The sequence below is a fragment of the Salvelinus alpinus genome, chromosome 2, assembly GCF_045679555.1.
Source record: "Salvelinus alpinus chromosome 2, SLU_Salpinus.1, whole genome shotgun sequence".
Classification (NCBI taxonomy): Eukaryota; Metazoa; Chordata; class Actinopteri; order Salmoniformes; family Salmonidae; genus Salvelinus; species Salvelinus alpinus.
In genome coordinates this window covers 75,332,660-75,358,241 of record NC_092087.1, presented here as the reverse complement: position 1 = coordinate 75,358,241, position 25,582 = coordinate 75,332,660, and the positions used below count along the sequence as shown (strand labels likewise).

General features: G+C 44.0%; 1 protein-coding gene across 5 annotated transcripts in view; it reads left to right on the top strand.

Moving 5' to 3' along the window:
• LOC139567741 (SH3 and PX domain-containing protein 2A-like) overlaps positions 1–25,582 on the top strand; it is a 138,587-nt gene that overhangs the window by 44,197 nt on the left and 68,808 nt on the right. The gene's annotated exons all lie outside the window — the stretch shown is intronic.

Sequence of the window (25,582 nt, the reverse complement as noted above, 5' to 3'; positions counted from 1 at the left end):
CGGTGTGGGTCCTTTTGAACAGAGGAAGTGGAGGCCAGGCTTTGATGCCACCAGCAGGAGGGTAGAGAGTTCACACACTGATCCATATGGACAGAGTCTGTAGGGCTTGTAGGGCGGCCATGTTCCAAACACTAAAAGGGAACTACGGGGGTGTATACTGAGAAGTAGAGCTACGAATGTGCTGTCTATGTGGTAGATAGTTGGCTGACTATGGGTGGGTTGTGTTTCTGTGTGTGTGTGTGTGTGTGTTTGTGTGTGCGTGAGTGATACTGTGTCGCTCAACGTCTTCCTACTTCTACACCTTTCCCATGAACTGTTGGTCCTATTGGGAAGTACCCAAGACATGATTAACAATGTGTGTAAAAAAAAAAGCCTTTGAATGGGGTATGGTAGTAGGTGCCAGGCGCACCGGTTTGTGTCAAGAACTGCAACGCTGCTGGGTTTTTCACACTTAAAACCGTTTCCAGTGTGTATCAAGAATGGTCCACCACCCAAAGGACATCCAGCCATCTTGACACAACTGTGGGAAGCATTGGAGTCAAAATGGGCCAGCATCTCTGTGGAATGTTTTCAGCACCTTGTAGGGTCCATTCCCTGACGAATTGAGGCTGTTCTGAGGGCAAAAGGGGGGGGTCACGTACACTCACTGTACGTGACCATGTTCCAAAGTACCCTCTTTAGAACGTTTTGGTGTCTTCCCTAGTCAGCTCTTTTTCCAAGCTACGAAAAGATCTAGCAAGCCTCTACACATTTGGGAAAAGGGAGAGAGAAGGTAGGAGTTGGTGTGTGTGTGTGTGTGGATGACGGTATGTGTGGGTGTGTGTGTGGATGACGGTATGTGTGTGTGTGTGTTGGGAGGATGACAAGTTTCATACTTCTTGGAGATGTTCCTTTCCCCTCTGGGTACTTTTTAATTAGGGGAACGAAAACTGTCTCTCCAAATTCACATTCGAAAGCTCCAAATCAGTTGTAATAGACTGGTAACACACACACACAGGCAAACACACACACACATGAGGCGCAGACTCCCTAGTTAGATGCTGACAGTTTTTCTCATCCATGTTTCAATTACTCCTCTCATTATTTTATTCCCTTCCTCGCTTCTCTGCCTCTCCTCTGCCTTGCTTCTATGCCTCTCCTCGGCCTCGCTTCTCTGCCTCGCTTCTCTGCCTCTCTTCTGCCTTGCTTCTCTGCTGCTCCTCGGCCTCGCTTCTCTGCCTCTCCTCTGCCTTTTTTCTCTGCCTCGCTTCTCTGCCTCACTTCTCTGCCTCTCCTCTGCCTCGCTTCTCTGCCTCGCTTCTCTGCCTCGCTTCTCTGCCTCTCCTCTGCCTCGCTTCTCTGCTTCTCCTCTGCCTCGCTTCTCTGCTTCTCCTCTGCCTCGCTTCTCTGCCTCTCCTCTGCCTCACTTCTCTGCTTCTCCTCTGCCTTGTTTCTCTGCCTCGCTTCTCTGCCTTTCCTGCCTCGCTTCTCTGCCTCTCCTCTGCAAAAGAGATAGAGAGAGAGAAGAGAAGACAGCAGATATAGTGACCTCTGTCTCACGGTGATTTCCTGCTGAGGCTTAATAGAGTCTCTTCCCTTCCTCCTTCATCTTCCCTCCTCTTTTCTCTCGTTCTGTCCATCCCCAACTCATAAATTCAAGTCTGCTTTAATTGACATGACAGCTCAAGGTTAGAAACACTATTGCCAAAGTGGTTAGGATTTGATCAACAGCTTCTCTCTCGCTCTCTCTCTTTCTCCCTCTCTTTCTCCTTTCTCCCCTCCCTCATTCCTCCCCTCCCTAGCTGTATTGCTCACAGTCTTCCTATAGCTCCAGTCATCGCTCTCTCCATCTTTTTCTCACTTCATTCTCTCTCTTTCTCTCTCTCTCTCTCTCTCTCCCTATGCTACCTCCCGCCTTCTTTGTATTCTCTATGACATGAGTGGTGCGGCCTATTTTGGTATGTAAAGACAACACATTAATCATGTAGTCCAGAGACTAGTCGGAGAAGATGAAGTCACATATCTCCATCAATAATACACAAATACACCCTATACCCTCAGTGCTCTCTCTCTCTCTCTCTCTCTCTCTCTCTCTCTCTCTCTCTCTCTCTCTCTCTCTCTCTCTCTCTCTCTCTCTCTCTCTCTCTCTCTCTCTCTCTCTCTCTCTCTCTCTCTCTCACACTCACACTCACACTCACACTCACACTCACACTCACACTCACACACAACCCAATCTCATTGCATTGCTCTTGGCCAGTCCTCATCTCTAAAGCCTGGCTAAGATTGTGACTCCATTATAGCATCAATATGTATGATAATGGACATGGAAAGTGGGGTAGACTAAATGGGCACGCTAAGCTTGTTCCTGTCTATTCTAACAATGGAAAGTAATGGTGGAGGTGCATTTTATCCATCTCTCATGCACTATTCTAGCACTCACACATTACATAGTGGTGGTGCATTGCATCCAGAAAGGGTGCATCCTAAATGACACACTATTCCTTATCACCTCTGCAGAAAATGTGTGCACTATATAGGGAATAGGGTGCCATTTGAGATGCAGACATTGACTATTCTAGCAGTTACACATCATGATTCAGAAGTAGATTTCTGTCTGGGGGGAAATTGGATGGGCTTTCATCTTGGTTCCTTCCCTTCACATCCGCTAAATGGAAACGAATTAGAGGACATTTAGCAGTGAGATTGGCCACTGATTTACTACCATGATTGATGTGTGTGTGGTAGGGAGGAGGGGGCAGTGTGTATGTTGTGTGTATGTTGTGTGTGTGTGTGTGTGTGTGTGTGTGTGTGTGTGTGTGTGTGTGTGTGTGTGTGTGTGTGTGTGTGTGTGTGTGTGTGTGTGTGTGTGACTATACTCCAGAGTAATCTGCAGGTGGAAAACTAATTTGAAACACATTAATCATGGAATTATAGGAGGCAGTTTGACCTGTTCCAAACAGGTGTGTGTGTGTGTGTGTGTGTGTGTGTGTGTGTGTGTGTGTGTGTGTGTGTGTGTGTGTGTGTGTGTGTGTGTGTGTGTGTGTGTGTGTGTGTGTGTGTGTGTGTGTGTGTGTGTGTGTTTGAGAGTGCGTGTTGAATAGGAATTAACTTGGAAGTCAGGGCACCATGACAAAATGTTGTTTTTTAGAGTTGCAATTTCCCGAATATAACTCTTCAGATATTTTATTATCTTATCGATTACAGTCGTCTATTAATGTAGTATTACCTCATCAGTCTCATTCCTGAACGTCACAAACCCTTGGATATCTGCACGAACCCTAGCATCATAATTCATGAATCAGCGAAATACAAATTGGCTTAATTATTTATTTACTAACTTACTAATCATTCACATAATTACATAAACACACACACAATAGGTCATACATTGGTTACTAACATGATACCAAGAAAAAGTCCCTAGTGGATGAAACCGATATGATGCTTGGTAGACAAAGGAAAGGGGTGAGGACAGATAAGAAAGAGCAGGAGAACAAAATGAACCCACGACATACATACAATACGGTCATAGTAAATATGGGTATTTAGCACCCTTACAACCGCTCCTTTGGATTTTAGAAATGCAATTTACGAGTGAATGACTTTGTCGTCCCTCTCTGTGACTGCCGGTCCGTCTGCTGGATAGATTGTCGACAGAAAGTCTCTGGTTTGTCCACCAGAGATCAAAGCCTTCCGTAGTTGTAGGTTTTTATAATGGATACGTCAGAGTACCATTCGGAAATGTTCTTCGAGCGGATACGTTTTCCAGACTAAAGTATTTGAACAGCTGCTTCCTGGTCTTTAGTTTGTAGATTTCTTCACCATTTCAGCTTGGGGATTGGGGATTTTAATTGTCAACCATTTCAACATGTAGCGACAGCGCCATGTTTTCTGATCTCAATGGTTGATTATTCAGGTCACAGCTAGAACCACTTCACACACCGGCAGCAACCCGGCATGTTTTGATCTAATGTACATTTTGTCGGAAGTGGTTTTTATACTGGAGTAGAAAAGGGGGCGTTCCATGACGCCAATGTAAATGTCTGTGCTCACGGGGTGTGGTCACTGACTAGTTAAAACTTTATATGAAAAACCATTATCTCATTTAGAAGGCTAACATCATATTTCATCTTCTCACAAATAGTTTCATATTTAATCATATACGTTCTACAATATTTAGATGTAAAACTGGTAACTGGGAAATATACACATTCAGAGAAACAGTTATGTTGTTCTGCTCTGGTAGTTACATTACAAATCAGTAAGGAATTCAACATGATTGTTCTTTATGTATCCACAGACAATTTCAACTGGTTGGAATACAGAAATATTGTTACATTATTCAATCTTTTGAGGTTACCGTACTGCCAAACTTTCATTTTGGTAGAGTGGGGAAAGGAGTTTCGGTATTTACGACCGCCATAAACCTGTGGTGGGAGAGAAAGAGAGGGGGGGGCTATGATCCTCACCCAAAAGGGGCACGTCATGGCAGTGTGTTATGTGTCCATTTTTCCATTGTCCTCATCTGTTCCAAAAGAGAGAAAGACCCATGGAGATATAGATAGATTAAAATAAAATAAAATGTTATTTGTCACATGCGCCGAATAGAACAGGTTACAGTGAAATGCTTACTTACAAGCCCTTAACCAGCAATGCTTTAAGAAGTTTTAAGAACAAAAAGTGTTAAGATTTTTTTTTAAATAAAGTAACAAATAATTAACAGCAGCAGTAAAATAACAATAGCGAGGCTATATACAGTGGGTACCGGTACAGAGTCAATGTGCGGGGCCCCCGGTTAGTCGAGGTAATTGAGGTAATATGATCATGTTGTTAGAGTTAACTTCTCTGGGATATGTGGGACGGTAGCGTCCCACTTGGCCAAAAGCCAGAAAAAATGTAGCGAGCCAAATTCAAATATATTACTGTAAAAATCTATCTTTCATGAAATCACACATGAAAGACACCAAATTAAAGCTACACATGTTGTGAATCCAGCCAACATGTCTGATTTCAAAAAGGATTTACGGGGAAAGGACACCAAACAATTATGTTAGCTCAGTACATAGCCACAGAAAAACACAGCCATTTTCCCAGCAACAGATAGTAGTAACAAAAAACAGAAATAGAGAGAAATTTATCACTAACCTTTGAACATCTTCATCAGATGACACTCATATGACATCATGTTACACAATACATTTATGTTTTGTTCGATAATGTGCATATTTATATCCACAAATCTCGGTTTACATTGGCGCCATGTTCAGAAATGCCTCCAAAATATCCGGAGTAATTACAGAGAGCCATGTCAAATAACAGAAATACTCATCATAAACTACCACTGTTGTGTCATCGGTAAACTTGATGATGGTGTTCGAGTCATGCCTGGCCATGCAGTCATGAGTGAACAGGGAGTACAGGAGAGGACTGAGCACGCACCCCTGAGGTGCCCCCGTGTTGAGCATCAGCATGGCGGATGTGTTGTTACCTACCCTTACCACCTGGGGGCGGCCCGTCAGGAAGTCCAGGATCCAGTTGCAGAGGGAGGTTTTTAGTCCCAGGGTCCTTAGCTTAGTTATGAGCTTTGAGGGCACTATGGTGTTGAACGCTGAGCTGTGGTCAATGAATAGAATTCTCACATAGGTGTTCCTTTTGTCCAAGTGGGAAAGGGCAGTATTTTTATTTTATTTGTAATTTCTTTTACCCCTTTTTCGTTGTATTCAATTGGTAGTTAGAGTCTTGTCTCATCGCTGCAACTCCCGTATGGCCTCGGGAGAAGCGAAGGTTGAGAGCCGTGCTTCCTCCGAAACACAACCCAACCAGGCCGCACTGCTTCTTGACACAATGCCCACTTAACCTGGAAGCCAGCTGCACCATTATGTCAGAGGAAACACCGTACACCTGGCGACCGTGTCTGCGCGCACTGTTCCCGGCCCGCCTAGTGCGTGATGGGACAAGGACATCCCTGCCGGCCAAACCCTCCCCTAACAACACTGGACCAATTGTGCGCCGCCCCATGGGTCTCCCAGTCGCGGCCAGCTGCGACAGCCTGGACTCGAACCCAGAATCTCTAGTGACACAGCCTTAGACCACTGCGCCACTCGGGAGGCCCGGAAAGGGCAGTGTTGAGTGCAATATTTATCACATCGTCTGTGGATCTGTTGGGGCGGTATGCACATTGGAGTGGGCCTAGGGTTTCTGGGAAAATGGTGTTGATGTGAGCCATGACCAGCCTTTCAAAGCACTTCATGGCTACAGACGTGAGTGCTACGGTCGTTAGTCATTTAGGCACATTACCTTAGTGTTCTTTGGCAGAGGGACTATGGTGGTCTGCTTGAAAAATGCTGGTATTACAGACTCAGTCAGGGACAGGTTGAAAATGTCAGTGAAGACACCAGTTGGTCAGCGCATGCTCGGAGTACACGTCCTGGTAATCCGTCTGGCCCTGTGACCTTGTGAATGTTGACCTGTCCAAAGGTCTTACCTACATCAGCTACGGAGAGCGTGGTCACACAGTCGTCCGGAACAGCTGATGCTCTCATGCATGCTTCATTGTTACTTGCCTCGAAGCGAGCATAGAAGTAGTTTAGCTCGTCTGGTAGGCTCGTGTCACTGAGCAGCTTGCGGATATTCTTCCCTTTGTAGTCTGTAATAGTTTGCAAGCCCTGCCACATCCGACGAGCGTCGGAGCCGGTGTAGTACGATTGAATCTTAGTCCTGTGTTGAAGCTTTGTCTGTTTGATGGTTCGTCGGAGGGCATAGCAGGATTTCTTATAAGCTTCCGAGTTAGATTCCTGCTCCTTGAAAGCGGCAGCTCTACCCTTTAGCTCAATGTGGATGTTGCCTGTAATCCATGGCTTCTGCTTGAGGTATGTACGTACGGTAACTGTGGGGATGATGTCATCGATGCACTTATTGATGATGCCAGTGACTGATGTGGTGTACTCCTCAATGCCATCGGAAGGATCTCGGAACATATTCCAGTCTGTGCTAGCAAAACAGTCCTGTAGCTTAGCATCTGCTTCATCTGACTACTTTCTTATTGACCGAGTCACTGGTGCTTCCTGCTTTAGTTTTTGCTTGTAAGCAGGAATCAGGAGGATAGAATTATGGTCAGATTTGCCAAATGGAGGGCGAGGGAAAGTTTTGTACGCGTCTCTGTGTTTGGAGTAAAGTTGAGTCTAGAGTTTTTCCCCCTCTGGTTGCACATTTAACATGCTGGTAGAAATTAGGTAAAACGGATTTGAGATTCCCTGCATTAACATCCCCGGCCACTAGGAGCGCCGCCTCTGGATGAGCTTTTTCCTGTTTACTTATGGCCGTATACAGCTCATTGAGTTGTGCGGTCTTAGTGCCAGTATCGGTTTGTGGTGGTATATAGACAGCTACGAAAAATACAGATGAAAACTCTCTTGGTAAATAGTGTGGTCTAAAGCTTATCATGAGAGACTCTACCTCAGGCGAGCAAAACCTGGAGACTTCCTTAGATTTTGTGCACCAGCTGTTGTTTACAAATATACATAGACCGCCACCGCTTGTCTTACCAGAGGCCGCTGTTCTAGATAGAGCTTGTATGTATGTGTACTTTGTACCTGTGCATAATATGGTAGCAGTCTGTCTATGACTGTGACTACCAGACCATAGAACATATCCTCCCTCCCTCCTCCTGCTCCATTGTCCCAACTCCCTCTCTTACCTCAGTCAGTGATCTCTCCACCTCCCCCTGTGCCTCCCTCGGGGCTGCCTGTGTAACAGATATGCCAGTTGAAGCAGCAGGCTAACAGCTCCAGCTAACAGCTTTAGCCACTCAACCCTGATGGATAAGCTACTACTCCCTGCCCCCTGTAATCAATACTGGTCTACCCAGAGTATTGGGAGGCCCATAGCATTGTATCCAAAGTGATATGCTCTGTTTCAGCTTTCGAAACAGTGGCAAAAGCACTCTGAACCCAGCCTGGCATACAAACTGATATATGTGTGTGTGTCGGAGCGTAGGGCCCTCCTACTGTGTGTGTTGATTTTCAAACGGAGCACATACACACACACACACACACACACACACACACACACACACACACACACACACACACACACACACACACACACACACACACACACACACACACACACACACACACACACACACACACACACACACACACACACAGATCAGGCAGCTCGCTCCATTTGGACACGGAATTATATTTTGAAATGCTGCTTTGTGTGTGTTCATTTCAAAACTGAACGGATCAATGGAAGAATAGAAGTTGAGTAATTGTTTTGCAACAGTGTAACAAGTCAGATTGCTAGTGATGGGGTTTTGATGTTATCTGTGTTGTTAGGTTTGGCAGTTGGAGGAATTAGTTGGTCTTTTGTATGTTATTTGCTGACATGCCATCCTAATAATGAGGGTTGGGCTCAGTAACAGTACATTTCAGCACTAGGACATACTAGCACAGACGTGTGTGTGTGTGTGTGTGTGTGTGTGTGTGTGTGTGTGTGTGTGTGTGTGTGTGTGTGTGTGTGTGTGTGTGTGTGTGTGTGTGTGTGTGTGTGTGTGTGTGTGTGTGTGCGTGTGTGTGTGTGTGTGTGTGTGTGTGTGTGTGTGTACATGAGTATGATGAATAGGCGCAGTCAGTGCAGCAGTCAGTGTGGTGAAATGTGTCCACCTCATCAGTTACTGTAAAAGGAGGAGAGAAAAGGATGAGGGGGAGGGGGAGGAGTGGGGGTGAAGAGGGACCCTAGGGAGGGTATGGGGGTTAGGGGTGGAGGATTGATGGTGTAGAGTTAGCTCTTGAGCTTGACAGTCTAGACAAGAACACTGTCTCACATTGTTGTCGAGCACCCCCTTTCCTTTGTTTGCTGAAGCATGGAGGTCCACCTGAACACTGTCTCACGTTGTCTCATTCAGACCCTAACAAAAATAGGCAAACTGCTGTTAGAATGCACAGTAAAACACAAATACATCCTTTTAATGTTCAATAGGGTAACACTTTATAGTACCTTTCATTAACAAGCTATTAAAAATTTCATTGATTAGGCATGTGTTGGTTATTAGTAACACCATATTGAATGGCACACTTTTTATACTGTACTTTCCCTCCTATAGATACTCCTGTAGTACCCTTTGTTACTCCTACAGTATGCTCTGCTTCTCTTAAAGTATCTTTTGCTACTCCGATAATATCCTCTGTTACTCCTACAGTACCCTCTGCTTCTCTTAAAGTATCTTTTGCTACTCTGATAATATCCTCTGTTACTCCTACAGTACCCTCTGCTTCTCTTAAAGTATCTTTTGCTACTCCGATAATATCCTCTGCTACTCCTACAGTACCCTCTGTTACTCCTATAGTACCCTCTGCTACTATGATAATATCCTCTGCTACTCCTACAGTACCCTCGGTTACTTCTATAGTATCCTCTGCTACCCCTATAGTATCCTCTGCTACTCCGATAATATCCTCTGCTACTCCTATAGTACCCTCTGCTACTCCTATAGTACCATATGTTACTCCGATAATACCCTCTGCTACTGCTACAGTACCCTCTGTTACTTCTATAATATCCTCTGCTACTCCTATAGTACCCTCTGCTACTCCTATAGTACCCTCTGCTACTCTGATAATATCCTCTGCTACTCCTATAGTACCCTCTGCTACTCCTATAGTACCCTCTGTTAATATCCTCTGCTATTCCTATAGTACCCTCTGCTACTCCTATAGTACCATATGTTACTCCTCCAGTACCCTCTGCTACTCATATAATATACTCTGCTACTCCTATAATATCATCTGCTACTCCTATAGTACCCTCTGCTACTTCTATAGTACCATATGTTACTCCTCCAGTACCCTCTGCTACTCATATAATATACTCTGCTACTCCTATAATATCATCTGCTACTCCTATAGTACCCTCTGCTACTCCTATAGTACCCTCTGTTAATATCCTCTGCTACTCCTATAGTACCCTCTGCTACTCCTATAGTACCATATGTTACTCCTCCAGTACCCTCTGCTACTCATATAATATACTCTGCTACTCCTATAATATCATCTGCTACTCCTATAGTACCCTCTGCTACTTCTATAATAGCCTCTGTTACTCCTATAATACCCTCTGTTACTCATATAATACCCTCTGTTACTCCTGCAGTACCCTCTGTTACTCCTAGAGTATCCCCTGCTACTCATATAATATCCTCTGCTACTCATATGGCACCCTCTGTTACTCCTATAGTACCCTCTGTTACTCCCTTAGTACCCTCTGTTACTCCTATAGTACCCTCTGTTACTCCTATAATACCCTCTGTTACTCCTATATTACCCTCTGTTACTCCTATAGTACCCTCTGTTACACCTATAGTACCCTCTGTTACCCCTATATTACCCTCTGTTACTCCTATAGTACCCTCTGTTACTCCTATAATACTCTCTGTTACTCCTATAATACCCTCTGTTACTCCTATAGTACCCTCTGTTACACCTATAGTACCCTCTGTTACTCCTATAGTGCCCTCTGTTACTCCTATAGTACCCTCTGTTACTCCTATAGTGCCCTCTGTTACTCCTATAGTGCCCTCTGTTACTCCTATAGTGCCCTCTGTTACTCCTATAGTGCCCTCTGTTACTCCTATAATACCCTCTGTTACTCCTATAGTACCCTCTGTTACACCTATAGTACCCTCTGTTACTCCTATAGTGCCCTCTGTTACTCCTATAGTACCCTCTGTTACTCCTATAGTGCCCTCTGTTACTCCTATAGTGCCCTCTGTTACTCCTATAGTGCCCTCTGTTACTCCTATAGTACCCTCTGTTACTCCTATAGTGCCCTCTGTTACTCCTATAGTACCCTCTGTTACTCCTATAGTGCCCTCTGTTACTCCTATAGTGCCCTCTGTTACTCCTATAATACCCTCTGTTACTCCTATAGTACCCTCTGTTACACCTATAGTACCCTCTGTTACTCCTATAGTGCCCTCTGTTACTCCTATAGTACCCTCTGTTACTCCTATAGTGCCCTCTGTTACACCTATAGTACCCTCTGTTACTCCTATAGTGCCCTCTGTTACTCCTATAGTGCCCTCTGTTACTCCTATAGTGCCCTCTGTTACTCCTATAATACCCTCTGTTACTCCTATAATACCCTCTGTTACTCCTATAGTGCCCTATGTTACTCCTATAATACCCTCTGTTACTCCTATAGTGCCCTCTGTTACTCCTATAGTACCCTATGTTACTCCTATAATACCCTCTGTTACTCCTATAGTACCCTCTGTTACACCTATAGTACCCTCTGTTACTCCTATAGTGCCCTCTGTTACTCCTATAGTACCCTATGTTACTCCTATAATACCCTCTGTTACTCCTATAGTACCCTCTGTTACTCCTATAATACCCTCTGTTACTCCTATAGTACCCTCTGTTACTCCTATAATACCCTCTGTTACTCCTATAGTACCCTCTGTTACTCCTATAGTGCCCTCTGTTACTCCTATAGTACCCTCTGTTACTCCTATAGTGCCCTCTGTTACTCCTATAGTACCCTCTGTTACTCCTATAGTGCCCTCTGTTACACCTATAGTACCCTCTGTTACTCCTATAGTACCCTCTGTTACTCCTATAATACCCTCTGTTACTCCTATAGTGCCCTCTGTTACTCCTGTAGTGCCCTCTGTTACTCCTATAGTGCCCTCTGTTACTCCTATAGTACCCTCTGTTACTCCTATAGTGCCCTCTGTTACTCCTATAATACCCTCTGTTACTCCTATAGTACCCTCTGTTACTCCTATAGTGCCCTCTGTTACTCCTATAGTACCCTCTGTTACTCCTATAGTACCCTATGTTACTCCTATAATACCCTCTGTTACTCCTATAGTACCCTCTGTTACACCTATAGTACCCTCTGTTACTCCTATAGTGCCCTCTGTTACTCCTATAGTACCCTATGTTACTCCTATAATACCCTCTGTTACTCCTATAGTACCCTCTGTTACTCCTATAATACCCTCTGTTACTCCTATAGTACCCTCTGTTACTCCTATAATACCCTCTGTTACTCCTATAGTACCCTCTGTTACTCCTATAATACCCTCTGTTACTCCTATAGTACCCTCTGTTACTCCTATAATACCCTCTGTTACTCCTATAGTACCCTCTGTTACTCCTATAATACCCTCTGTTACTCCTATAGTACCCTCTGTTACTCCTATAATACCCTCTGTTACTCCTATAGTACCCTCTGTTACTCCTATAATACCCTCTGTTACTCCTATAGTACCCTCTGTTACTCCTATAATACCATCTGTTACTCCTATAGTACCCTCTGTTACTCCTATAATACCCTCTGTTACTCCTATAGTACCCTCTGTTACTCCTGTAGTGCCCTCTGTTACTCCTGTAGTGCCCTCTGTTACTCCTATAGTGCCCTCTGTTACTCCTATAGTACCCTATGTTACTCCTATAATACCCTCTGTTACTCCTATAGTACCCTCTGTTACTCCTATAATACCCTCTGTTACTCCTATAGTGCCCTCTGTTACTCCTATAGTACCCTCTGTTACTCCTATAGTGCCCTCTGTTACTCCTATAGTACCCTCTGTTACTCCTATAGTGCCCTCTGTTACACCTATAGTACCCTCTGTTACTCCTATAGTACCCTCTGTTACTCCTATAATACCCTCTGTTACTCCTATAGTGCCCTCTGTTACTCCTGTAGTGCCCTCTGTTACTCCTATAGTGCCCTCTGTTACTCCTATAGTACCCTCTGTTACTCCTATAGTGCCCTCTGTTACTCCTATAATACCCTCTGTTACTCCTATAATACCCTCTGTTACTCCTATAGTGCCCTCTGTTACTCCTATAGTACCCTCTGTTACTCCTATAGTACCCTATGTTACTCCTATAATACCCTCTGTTACTCCTATAGTACCCTCTGTTACACCTATAGTACCCTCTGTTACTCCTATAGTGCCCTCTGTTACTCCTATAGTACCCTATGTTACTCCTATAATACCCTCTGTTACTCCTATAGTACCCTCTGTTACACCTATAGTACCCTCTGTTACTCCTATAGTGCCCTCTGTTACTCCTATAGTACCCTATGTTACTCCTATAATACCCTCTGTTACTCCTATAGTACCCTCTGTTACTCCTATAATACCCTCTGTTACTCCTATAGTACCCTCTGTTACTCCTATAATACCCTCTGTTACTCCTATAGTACCCTCTGTTACTCCTATAATACCCTCTGTTACTCCTATAGTACCCTCTGTTACTCCTATAATACCCTCTGTTACTCCTATAGTACCCTCTGTTACTCCTATAATACCCTCTGTTACTCCTATAGTACCCTCTGTTACTCCTATAATACCCTCTGTTACTCCTATAGTACCCTCTGTTACTCCTATAATACCCTCTGTTACTCCTATAGTACCCTCTGTTACTCCTATAATACCATCTGTTACTCCTATAGTACCCTCTGTTACTCCTATAATACCCTCTGTTACTCCTATAGTACCCTCTGTTACTCCTATAATACCCTCTGTTACTCCTATAGTACCCTCTGTTACTCCTATAATACCCTCTGTTACTCCTATAGTACCCTCTGTTACTCCTATAATACCCTCTGTTACTCCTATAATACCCTCTGTTACTCCTATAATACCCTCTGTTACTCCTATAGTGCCCTCTGTTACTCCTATAGTGCCCTCTGTTACTCCTGTAGTGCCCTCTGTTACTCCTGTAGTGCCCTCTGTTACTCCTATAGTACCCTCTGTTACTCCTATAATACCCTCTGTTACTCCTATAGTGCCCTCTGTTACTCCTGTAGTGCCCTCTGTTACTCCTGTAGTGCCCTCTGTTACTCCTATAGTGCCCTCTGTTACTCCTATAGTACCCTATGTTACTCCTATAATACCCTCTGTTACTCCTATAGTACCCTCTGTTACTCCTATAATACCCTCTGTTACTCCTATAGTGCCCTCTGTTACTCCTGTAGTGCCCTCTGTTACTCCTGTAGTGCCCTCTGTTACTCCTATAATACCCTCTGTTACTCCTATAGTACCCTCTGTTACTCCTATAGTGCCCTCTGTTACTCCTATAGTGCCCTCTGTTACTCCTGTAGTGCCCTCTGTTACTCCTATAGTGCCCTCTGTTACTCCTATAGTGCCCTCTGTTACTCCTATAGTGCCCTCTGTTACTCCTATAATACCCTCTGTTACTCCTATAGTGCCCTCTGTTACTCCTGTAGTGCCCTCTGTTACTCCTATAGTGCCCTCTGTTACTCCTATAATACCCTCTGTTACTCCTATAATACCCTCTGTTACTCCTATAGTGCCCTCTGTTACTCCTATAGTGCCCTCTGTTACTCCTATAGTGCCCTCTGTTACTCCTATAGTGCCCTCTGTTACTCCTATAATACCCTCTGTTACTCCTATAGTACCCTCTGTTACACCTATAGTACCCTCTGTTACTCCTATAGTGCCCTCTGTTACTCCTATAGTACCCTCTGTTACCCCTATAGTGCCCTCTGTTACTCCTATAGTGCCCTCTGTTACTCCTATAGTGCCCTCTGTTACTCCTATAGTACCCTCTGTTACTCCTATAGTGCCCTCTGTTACTCCTATAGTACCCTCTGTTACTCCTATAGTGCCCTCTGTTACTCCTATAGTGCCCTCTGTTACTCCTATAATACCCTCTGTTACTCCTATAGTACCCTCTGTTACACCTATAGTACCCTCTGTTACTCCTATAGTGCCCTCTGTTACTCCTATAGTACCCTCTGTTACTCCTATAGTGCCCTCTGTTACACCTATAGTACCCTCTGTTACTCCTATAGTGCCCTCTGTTACTCCTATAGTACCCTCTGTTACTCCTATAGTGCCCTCTGTTACTCCTATAGTACCCTCTGTTACTCCTATAGTGCCCTCTGTTACACCTATAGTACCCTCTGTTACTCCTATAGTACCCTCTGTTACTCCTATAATACCCTCTGTTACTCCTATAGTGCCCTCTGTTACTCCTGTAGTGCCCTCTGTTACTCCTATAGTGCCCTCTGTTACTCCTATAGTACCCTCTGTTACTCCTATAGTGCCCTCTGTTACTCCTATAATACCCTCTGTTACTCCTATAATACCCTCTGTTACTCCTATAGTGCCCTCTGTTACTCCTATAGTACCCTCTGTTACTCCTATAGTACCCTCTGTTACTCCTATAGTGCCCTCTGTTACTCCTATAGTGCCCTCTGTTACTCCTATAGTACCCTCTGTTACTCCTATAATACCCTCTGTTACTCCTATAGTACCCTCTGTTACACCTATAGTACCCTCTGTTACTCCTATAGTGCCCTCTGTTACTCCTATAGTACCCTATGTTACTCCTATAATACCCTCTGTTACTCCTATAGTACCCTCTGTTACACCTATAGTACCCTCTGTTACTCCTATAGTGCCCTCTGTTACTCCTATAGTACCCTATGTTACTCCTATAATACCCTCTGTTACTCCTATAGTACCCTCTGTTACTCCTATAATACCCTCTGTTACTCCTATAGTACCCTCTGTTACTCCTAAAATACCCTCTGTTACTCCTATAGTACCCTCTGTTACTCCTATAATACCCTCTGTTACTCCTATAGTGCCCTCTGTTACTCCTATAGTACCCTCTGTTACTCCTCTAGTACCCTCTGTTACTCCTATATTACCCTCTGTTACTCCTATAGTACCCTCTGTTACTCCTATAATACCCTCTGTTACTCCTATAATACTCTCTGTTACTCCTGTAGTGCCCTCTGTTACTCCTATAGTACCCTCTGTTACTCCTATAGTGCCCTCTGTTACTCCTATAGTACCCTCTGTTACTCCTATAGTACCCTCTGTTACACCTATAGTACCCTCTGTTACTCCTATAGTACCCTCTGTTACTCCTATAGTACCCTCTGTTACTCCTATAGTGCCCTCTGTTACTCCTATAGTACCCTATGTTACTCCTATAGTGCCCTCTGTTACTCCTGTAGTGCCCTCTGTTACTCCTATAATACCCTCTGTTACTCCTATAGTGCCCTCTGTTACTCCTATAGTACCCTATGTTACTCCTATAATACTCTCTGTTACACCTATAGTACCCTCTGTTACTCCTATAGTGCCCTCTGTTACTTCTGTAGTGCCCTCTGTTACTCCTATAATACCCTCTGTTACTCCTATAATACCCTCTGTTACACCTATAGTGCCCTCTGTTACTCCTATAGTGCCCTCTGTTACTCCTATAGTACCCTATGTTACTCCTATAATACCCTCTGTTACTCCTATAGTACCCTCTGTTACACCTATAGTACCCTCTGTTACTCCTATAGTGCCCTCTGTTACTCCTATAATACCCTCTGTTACTCCTATAGTACCCTCTGTTACTCCTGTAGTGCCCTCTGTTACTCCTATAGTACCCTCTGTTACTCCTATAGTACCCTATGTTACTCCTATAGTACCCTCTGTTACTCCTGTAGTGCCCTCTGTTACTCCTATAGTGCCCTCTGTTACTCCTATAGTACCCTATGTTACTCCTATAATACCCTCTGTTACTCCTATAGTACCCTCTGTTACTCCTATAGTACCCTCTGTTACTCCTATAGTGCCCTCTGTTACTCCTATAGTACCCTATGTTACTCCTATAATACTCTCTGTTACACCTATAGTACCCTCTGTTACTCCTATAGTGCCCTCTGTTACTCCTGTAGTGCCCTCTGTTACTCCTATAATACCCTCTGTTACTCCTATATCGCCCTCTGTTACTCCTATAGTGCCCTCTGTTACTCCTATAGTACCCTATGTTACTCCTATAGTACCCTCTGTTACTCCTATAGTACCCTCTGTTACTCCTGTAGTGCCCTCTGTTACTCCTATAGTGCCCTCTGTTACTCCTATAGTACCCTCTGTTACTCCTATAGTGCCCTCTGTTACTCCTATAGTGCCCTCTGTTACTCCTATAGTACCCTCTGTTACTCCTATAGTGCCCTCTGTTACTCCTATAGTACCCTCTGTTACTCCTGTAGTGCCCTCTGTTACTCCTATAGTGCCCTCTGTTACTCCTATAGTACCCTCTGTTACTCCTATAGTGCCCTCTGTTACTCCTATAATACCCTCTGTTACTCCTATAGTGCCCTCTGTTACTCCTGTAGTGCCCTCTGTTACTCCTATAGTGCCCTCTGTTACTCCTATAATACCCTCTGTTACTCCTATAATACCCTCTGTTACTCCTATAGTGCCCTCTGTTACTCCTGTAGTGCCCTCTGTTACTCCTATAGTGCCCTCTGTTACTCCTATAATACCCTCTGTTACTCCTATAATACCCTCTGTTACTCCTATAGTGCCCTCTGTTACTCCTATAGTACCCTCTGTTACTCCTATAGTACCCTCTGTTACTCCTATAGTACCCTCTGTTACTCCTATAATACCCTCTGTTACTCCTATAGTGCCCTCTGTTACTCCTGTAGTGCCCTCTGTTACTCCTATAGTGCCCTCTGTTACTCCTGTAGTGCCCTCTGTTACTCCTATAGTGCCCTCTGTTACTCCTATAGTGCCCTCTGTTACTCCTATAGTGCCCTCTGTTACTCCTATAGTACCCTCTGTTACTCCTATAGTGCCCTCTGTTACTCCTATAATACCCTCTGTTACTCCTATAATACCCTCTGTTACTCCTATAGTGCCCTCTGTTACTCCTATAGTGCCCTCTGTTACTCCTATAGTGCCCTCTGTTACTCCTATAATACCCTCTGTTACTCCTATAATACCCTCTGTTACTCCTATAGTGCCCTCTGTTACTCCTATAGTGCCCTCTGTTACTCCTATAGTACCCTCTGTTACTCCTATAGTACCCTCTGTTACTCCTATAGTACCCTCTGTTACTCCTATAGTACCCTCTGTTACTCCTATAGTACCCTCTGTTACTCCTATAGTACCCTCTGTTACTCCTATAATACCCTCTGTTACTCCTATAGTACCCTCTGTTACTCCTATAATACCCTCTGTTACTCCTATAGTACCCTCTGTTACTCCTATAATACCCTCTGTTACTCCTATAATACCCTCTGTTACTCCTATAGTGCCCTCTGTTACTCCTATAGTGCCCTCTGTTACTCCTATAGTGCCCTCTGTTACTCCTGTAGTGCCCTCTGTTACTCCTATAGTGCCCTCTGTTACTCCTATAGTGCCCTCTGTTACTCCTATAATACCCTCTGTTACTCCTATAGTACCCTCTGTTACACCTATAGTACCCTCTGTTACTCCTATAGTGCCCTCTGTTACTCCTATAGTACCCTCTGTTACTCCTATAGTGCCCTCTGTTACACCTATAGTACCCTCTGTTACTCCTATAGTGCCCTCTGTTACTCTTATAGTACCCTCTGTTACTCCTATAGTGCCCTCTGTTACTCCTATAGTACCCTCTGTTACTCCTATAGTGCCCTCTGTTACACCTATAGTACCCTCTGTTACTCCTATAGTACCCTCTGTTACTCCTATAATACCCTCTGTTACTCCTATAGTGCCCTCTGTTACTCCTGTAGTGCCCTCTGTTACTCCTATAGTGCCCTCTGTTACTCCTATAGTACCCTCTGTTACTCCTATAGTGCCCTCTGTTACTCCTATAATACCCTCTGTTACTCCTATAATACCCTCTGTTACTCCTATAGTGCCCTCTGTTACTCCTATAGTACCCTCTGTTACTCCTATAGTACCCTCTGTTACTCCTATAGTGCCCTCTGTTACTCCTATAGTGCCCTCTGTTACTCCTATAGTACCCCTGTTACTCCTATAATACCCTCTGTTACTCCTATAGTACCCTCTGTTACACCTATAGTACCCTCTGTTACTCCTATAGTGCCCTCTGTTACTCCTATAGTACCCTATGTTACTCCTATAATACCCTCTGTTACTCCTATAGTACCCTCTGTTACACCTATAGTACCCTCTGTTACTCCTATAGTGCCCTCTGTTACTCCTATAGTACCCTATGTTACTCCTATAATACCCTCTGTTACTCCTATAGTACCCTCTGTTACTCCTATAATACCCTCTGTTACTCCTATAGTACCCTCTGTTACTCCTAAAATACCCTCTGTTACTCCTATAGTACCCTCTGTTACTCCTATAATACCCTCTGTTACTCCTATAGTGCCCTCTGTTACTCCTATAGTACCCTATGTTACTCCTATAATACCCTCTGTTACTCCTATAGTACCCTCTGTTACTCCTATAGTACCCTATGTTACTCCTATAGTGCCCTCTGTTACTCCTATAGTACCCTATGTTACTCCTATAATATTCTCTGTTACACCTATAGTACCCTCTGTTACTCCTATAGTACCCTCTGTTACTCCTCTAGTACCCTCTGTTACTCCTATATTACCCTCTGTTACTCCTATAGTACCCTCTGTTACTCCTATAATACCCTCTGTTACTCCTATAATACCCTCTGTTACTCCTGTAGTGCCCTCTGTTACTCCTATAGTACCCTCTGTTACTCCTATAGTGCCCTCTGTTACTCCTATAGTACCCTCTGTTACTCCTATAGTACCCTCTGTTACACCTATAGTACCCTCTGTTACTCCTATAGTACCCTCTGTTACTCCTATAGTACCCTCTGTTACTCCTATAGTGCCCTCTGTTACTCCTATAGTACCCTATGTTACTCCTATAGTGCCCTCTGTTACTCCTGTAGTGCCCTCTGTTACTCCTATAATACCCTCTGTTACTCCTATAGTGCCCTCTGTTACTCCTATAGTACCCTATGTTACTCCTATAATACTCTCTGTTACACCTATAGTACCCTCTGTTACTCCTATAGTGCCCTCTGTTACTTCTGTAGTGCCCTCTGTTACTCCTATAATACCCTCTGTTACTCCTATAATACCCTCTGTTACACCTATAGTGCCCTCTGTTACTCCTATAGTGCCCTCTGTTACTCCTATAGTACCCTATGTTACTCCTATAATACCCTCTGTTACTCCTATAGTACCCTCTGTTACACCTATAGTACCCTCTGTTACTCCTATAGTGCCCTCTGTTACTCCTATAATACCCTCTGTTACTCCTATAGTGCCCTCTGTTACTCCTATAATACCCTCTGTTACTCCTATAGTACCCTATGTTACTCCTATAGTACCCTCTGTTACTCCTGTAGTGCCCTCTGTTACTCCTATAGTACCCTCTGTTACTCCTATAGTACCCTATGTTACTCCTATAGTACCCTCTGTTACTCCTGTAGTGCCCTCTGTTACTCCTATAGTGCCCTCTGTTACTCCTATAGTACCCTATGTTACTCCTATAATACCCTCTGTTACTCCTATAGTACCCTCTGTTACTCCTATAGTACCCTCTGTTACTCCTATAGTGCCCTCTGTTACTCCTATAGTACCCTATGTTACTCCTATAATACTCTCTGTTACACCTATAGTACCCTCTGTTACTCCTATAGTGCCCTCTGTTACTCCTGTAGTGCCCTCTGTTACTCCTATAATACCCTCTGTTACTCCTATAGTGCCCTCTGTTACTCCTATAGTGCCCTCTGTTACTCCTATAGTACCCTATGTTACTCCTATAGTACCCTCTGTTACTCCTATAGTACCCTCTGTTACTCCTGTAGTGCCCTCTGTTACTCCTATAGTGCCCTCTGTTACTCCTATAGTACCCTCTGTTACTCCTATAGTGCCCTCTGTTACTCCTATAGTGCCCTCTGTTACTCCTATAGTACCCTCTGTTACTCCTATAGTGCCCTCTGTTACTCCTATAGTACCCTCTGTTACTCCTGTAGTGCCCTCTGTTACTCCTATAGTGCCCTCTGTTACTCCTATAGTACCCTCTGTTACTCCTATAGTGCCCTCTGTTACTCCTATAATACCCTCTGTTACTCCTATAGTGCCCTCTGTTACTCCTGTAGTGCCCTCTGTTACTCCTATAGTGCCCTCTGTTACTCCTATAATACCCTCTGTTACTCCTATAATACCCTCTGTTACTCCTATAATACCCTCTGTTACTCCTATAGTGCCCTCTGTTACTCCTGTAGTGCCCTCTGTTACTCCTATAGTGCCCTCTGTTACTCCTATAATACCCTCTGTTACTCCTATAATACCCTCTGTTACTCCTATAGTGCCCTCTGTTACTCCTATAGTACCCTCTGTTACTCCTATAGTACCCTCTGTTACTCCTATAGTACCCTCTGTTACTCCTATAATACCCTCTGTTACTCCTATAGTGCCCTCTGTTACTCCTGTAGTGCCCTCTGTTACTCCTATAATACCCTCTGTTACTCCTATAGTGCCCTCTGTTACTCCTATAGTGCCCTCTGTTACTCCTATAGTACCCTATGTTACTCCTATAGTACCCTCTGTTACTCCTATAGTACCCTCTGTTACTCCTGTAGTGCCCTCTGTTACTCCTATAGTGCCCTCTGTTACTCCTATAGTACCCTCTGTTACTCCTATAGTGCCCTCTGTTACTCCTATAGTGCCCTCTGTTACTCCTATAGTACCCTCTGTTACTCCTATAGTGCCCTCTGTTACTCCTATAGTACCCTCTGTTACTCCTGTAGTGCCCTCTGTTACTCCTATAGTGCCCTCTGTTACTCCTATAGTACCCTCTGTTACTCCTATAGTGCCCTCTGTTACTCCTATAATACCCTCTGTTACTCCTATAGTGCCCTCTGTTACTCCTGTAGTGCCCTCTGTTACTCCTATAGTGCCCTCTGTTACTCCTATAATACCCTCTGTTACTCCTATAATACCCTCTGTTACTCCTATAATACCCTCTGTTACTCCTATAGTGCCCTCTGTTACTCCTGTAGTGCCCTCTGTTACTCCTATAGTGCCCTCTGTTACTCCTATAATACCCTCTGTTACTCCTATAATACCCTCTGTTACTCCTATAGTGCCCTCTGTTACTCCTATAGTACCCTCTGTTACTCCTATAGTACCCTCTGTTACTCCTATAGTACCCTCTGTTACTCCTATAATACCCTCTGTTACTCCTATAGTGCCCTCTGTTACTCCTGTAGTGCCCTCTGTTACTCCTATAGTGCCCTCTGTTACTCCTGTAGTGCCCTCTGTTACTCCTATAGTGCCCTCTGTTACTCCTATAGTGCCCTCTGTTACTCCTATAGTGCCCTCTGTTACTCCTATAGTACCCTCTGTTACTCCTATAGTGCCCTCTGTTACTCCTATAATACCCTCTGTTACTCCTATAATACCCTCTGTTACTCCTATAGTGCCCTCTGTTACTCCTATAGTGCCCTCTGTTACTCCTATAGTGCCCTCTGTTACTCCTATAATACCCTCTGTTACTCCTATAATACCCTCTGTTACTCCTATAGTGCCCTCTGTTACTCCTATAGTGCCCTCTGTTACTCCTATAGTACCCTCTGTTACTCCTATAGTACCCTCTGTTACTCCTATAGTACCCTCTGTTACTCCTATAGTACCCTCTGTTACTCCTATAGTACCCTCTGTTACTCCTATAGTACCCTCTGTTACTCCTATAATACCCTCTGTTACTCCTATAGTACCCTCTGTTACTCCTATAATACCCTCTGTTACTCCTATAGTACCCTCTGTTACTCCTATAATACCCTCTGTTACTCCTATAATACCCTCTGTTACTCCTATAGTGCCCTCTGTTACTCCTATAGTGCCCTCTGTTACTCCTGTAGTGCCCTCTGTTACTCCTATAGTGCCCTCTGTTACTCCTATAATACCCTCTGTTACTCCTATAATACCCTCTGTTACTCCTATAATACCCTCTGTTACTCCTATAATACCCTCTGTTACACCTATAGTACCCTCTGTTACTCCTATAATACCCTCTGTTACTCCTATAATACCCTCTGTTACTCCTATAGTGCCCTCTGTTACTCCTATAGTGCCCTCTGTTACTCCTAGAGTATCCCCTGCTACTCATATAATATCCTCTGTTACTCCTATAATACCCTCTGTTACTCCTATAATACCCTCTGTTACTCCTATAGTGCCCTCTGTTACTCCTATAATACCCTCTGTTACTCCTATAATACCCTCTGTTACTCCTATAGTGCCCTCTGTTACTCCTATAGTGCCCTCTGTTACTCCTAGAGTATCCCCTGCTACTCATATAATACCCTCTGTTACTCCTATAGTGCCCTCTGTTACTCCTATAGTACCCTCTGTTACTCCTATAATACCCTCTGTTACTCCTGTAGTGCCCTCTGTTACTCCTATAATACCCTCTGTTACTCCTATAATACCCTCTGTTACTCCTATAATACCCTCTGTTACTCCTATAGTACCCTCTGTTACACCTATAGTGCCCTCTGTTACTCCTATAGTGCCCTCTGTTACTCCTGTAGTGCCCTCTGTTACTCCTATAGTGCCCTCTGTTACTCCTATAATACCCTCTGTTACTCCTATAATACCCTCTGTTACTCCTATAGTACCCTCTGTTACACCTATAGTGCCCTCTGTTACTCCTATAGTACCCTCTGTTACTCCTATAGTACCCTCTGTTACTCCTATATTACCCTCTGTTACTCCTATAATACCCTCTGTTACTCCTATAATACCCTCTGTTACTCCTGTAGTGCCCTCTGTTACTCCTATAGTACCCTCTGTTACTCCTGTAGTGCCCTCTGTTACTCCTATAGTACCCTCTGTTACTCCTATAGTGCCCTCTGTTACTCCTATAATACCCTCTGTTACTCCTATAGTACCCTCTGTTACTCCTGTAGTGCCCTCTGTTACTCCTATAATACCCTCTGTTACTCCTATAATACCCTCTGTTACTCCTATAGTACCCTCTGTTACTCCTGTAGTGCCCTCTGTTACTCCTATAATACCCTCTGTTACTCCTATAATACCCTCTGTTACTCCTATAGTACCCTCTGTTACTCCTATAGTACCCTCTGTTACTCCTATAGTACCCTCTGTTACTCCTATAATACCCTCTGTTACTCCTATAGTGCCCTCTGTTACTCCTGTAGTGCCCTCTGTTACTCCTGTAGTGCCCTCTGTTACTCCTATAGTGCCCTCTGTTACTCCTATAATACCCTCTGTTACTCCTATAGTGCCCTCTGTTACTCCTGTAGTGCCCTCTGTTACTCCTATAGTACCCTCTGTTACTCCTATAGTGCCCTCTGTTACTCCTATAATACCCTCTGTTACTCCTATAATACCCTCTGTTACTCCTATAGTACCCTCTGTTACTCCTATAGTACCCTCTGTTACTCCTATAGTACCCTCTGTTACTCCTATAATACCCTCTGTTACTCCTATAGTGCCCTCTGTTACTCCTGTAGTGCCCTCTGTTACTCCTGTAGTGCCCTCTGTTACTCCTATAGTGCCCTCTGTTACTCCTATAATACCCTCTGTTACTCCTATAGTGCCCTCTGTTACTCCTGTAGTGCCCTCTGTTACTCCTATAGTACCCTCTGTTACTCCTATAGTACCCTCTGTTACTCCTGTAGTACCCTCTGTTACTCCTGTAGTGCCCTCTGTTACACCTATAATACCCTCTGTTACTCCTATAATACCCTCTGTTACTCCTATAATACCCTCTGTTACTCCTATAATACCCTCTGTTACTCCTATAATACCCTCTGTTACTCCTATAGTACCCTCTGTTACTCCTGTAGTACCCTTTGTTACTCCTGTAGTGCCCTCTGTTACTCCTATAGTGCCCTCTGTTACTCCTATAGTACCCTCTGTTACTCCTATAATACCCTCTGTTACTCCTATAATACCCTCTGTTACTCCTATAGTGCCCTCTGTTACTCCTGTAGTGCCCTCTGTTACTCCTATAGTGCCCTCTGTTACTCCTATAGTACCCTATGTTACTCCTATAATACCCTCTGTTACTCCTATAATACCCTCTGTTACTCCTATAGTGCCCTCTGTTACTCCTGTAGTGCCCTCTGTTACTCCTATAGTACCCTCTGTTACTCCTATAGTGCCCTCTGTTACTCCTATAGTACCCTCTGTTACTCCTATAATACCCTCTGTTACTCCTATAATACTCTCTGTTACTCCTATAGTGCCCTCTGTTACTCCTATAATACCCTCTGTTACTCATGTAGTGCCCTCTGTTACTCCTATAGTGCCCTCTGTTACTCCTATAGTACCCTATGTTACTCCTATAATACCCTCTGTTACTCCTATAATACCCTCTGTTACTCCTATAGTGCCCTCTGTTACTCCTGTAGTGCCCTCTGTTACTCCTATAGTACCCTCTGTTACTCCTATAGTGCCCTCTGTTACTCCTATAGTACCCTCTGTTACTCCTATAATACCCTCTGTTACTCCTATAATACCCTCTGTTACTCCTATAATACCCTCTGTTACTCCTATAATACCCTCTGTTACTCCTATAATACCCTCTGTTACTCCTATAATACCCTCTGTTACTCCTATAGTACCCTCTGTTACTCCTGTAGTGCCCTCTGTTACTCCTATAATACCCTCTGTTACTCCTATAGTACCCTCTGTTACTCCTATATTACCCTTTGTTACTCCTATAGTACCCTCTGTTACTCCTGTAGTGCCCTCTGTTACTCCTATAATACCCTCTGTTACTCCTATAATACCCTCTGTTACT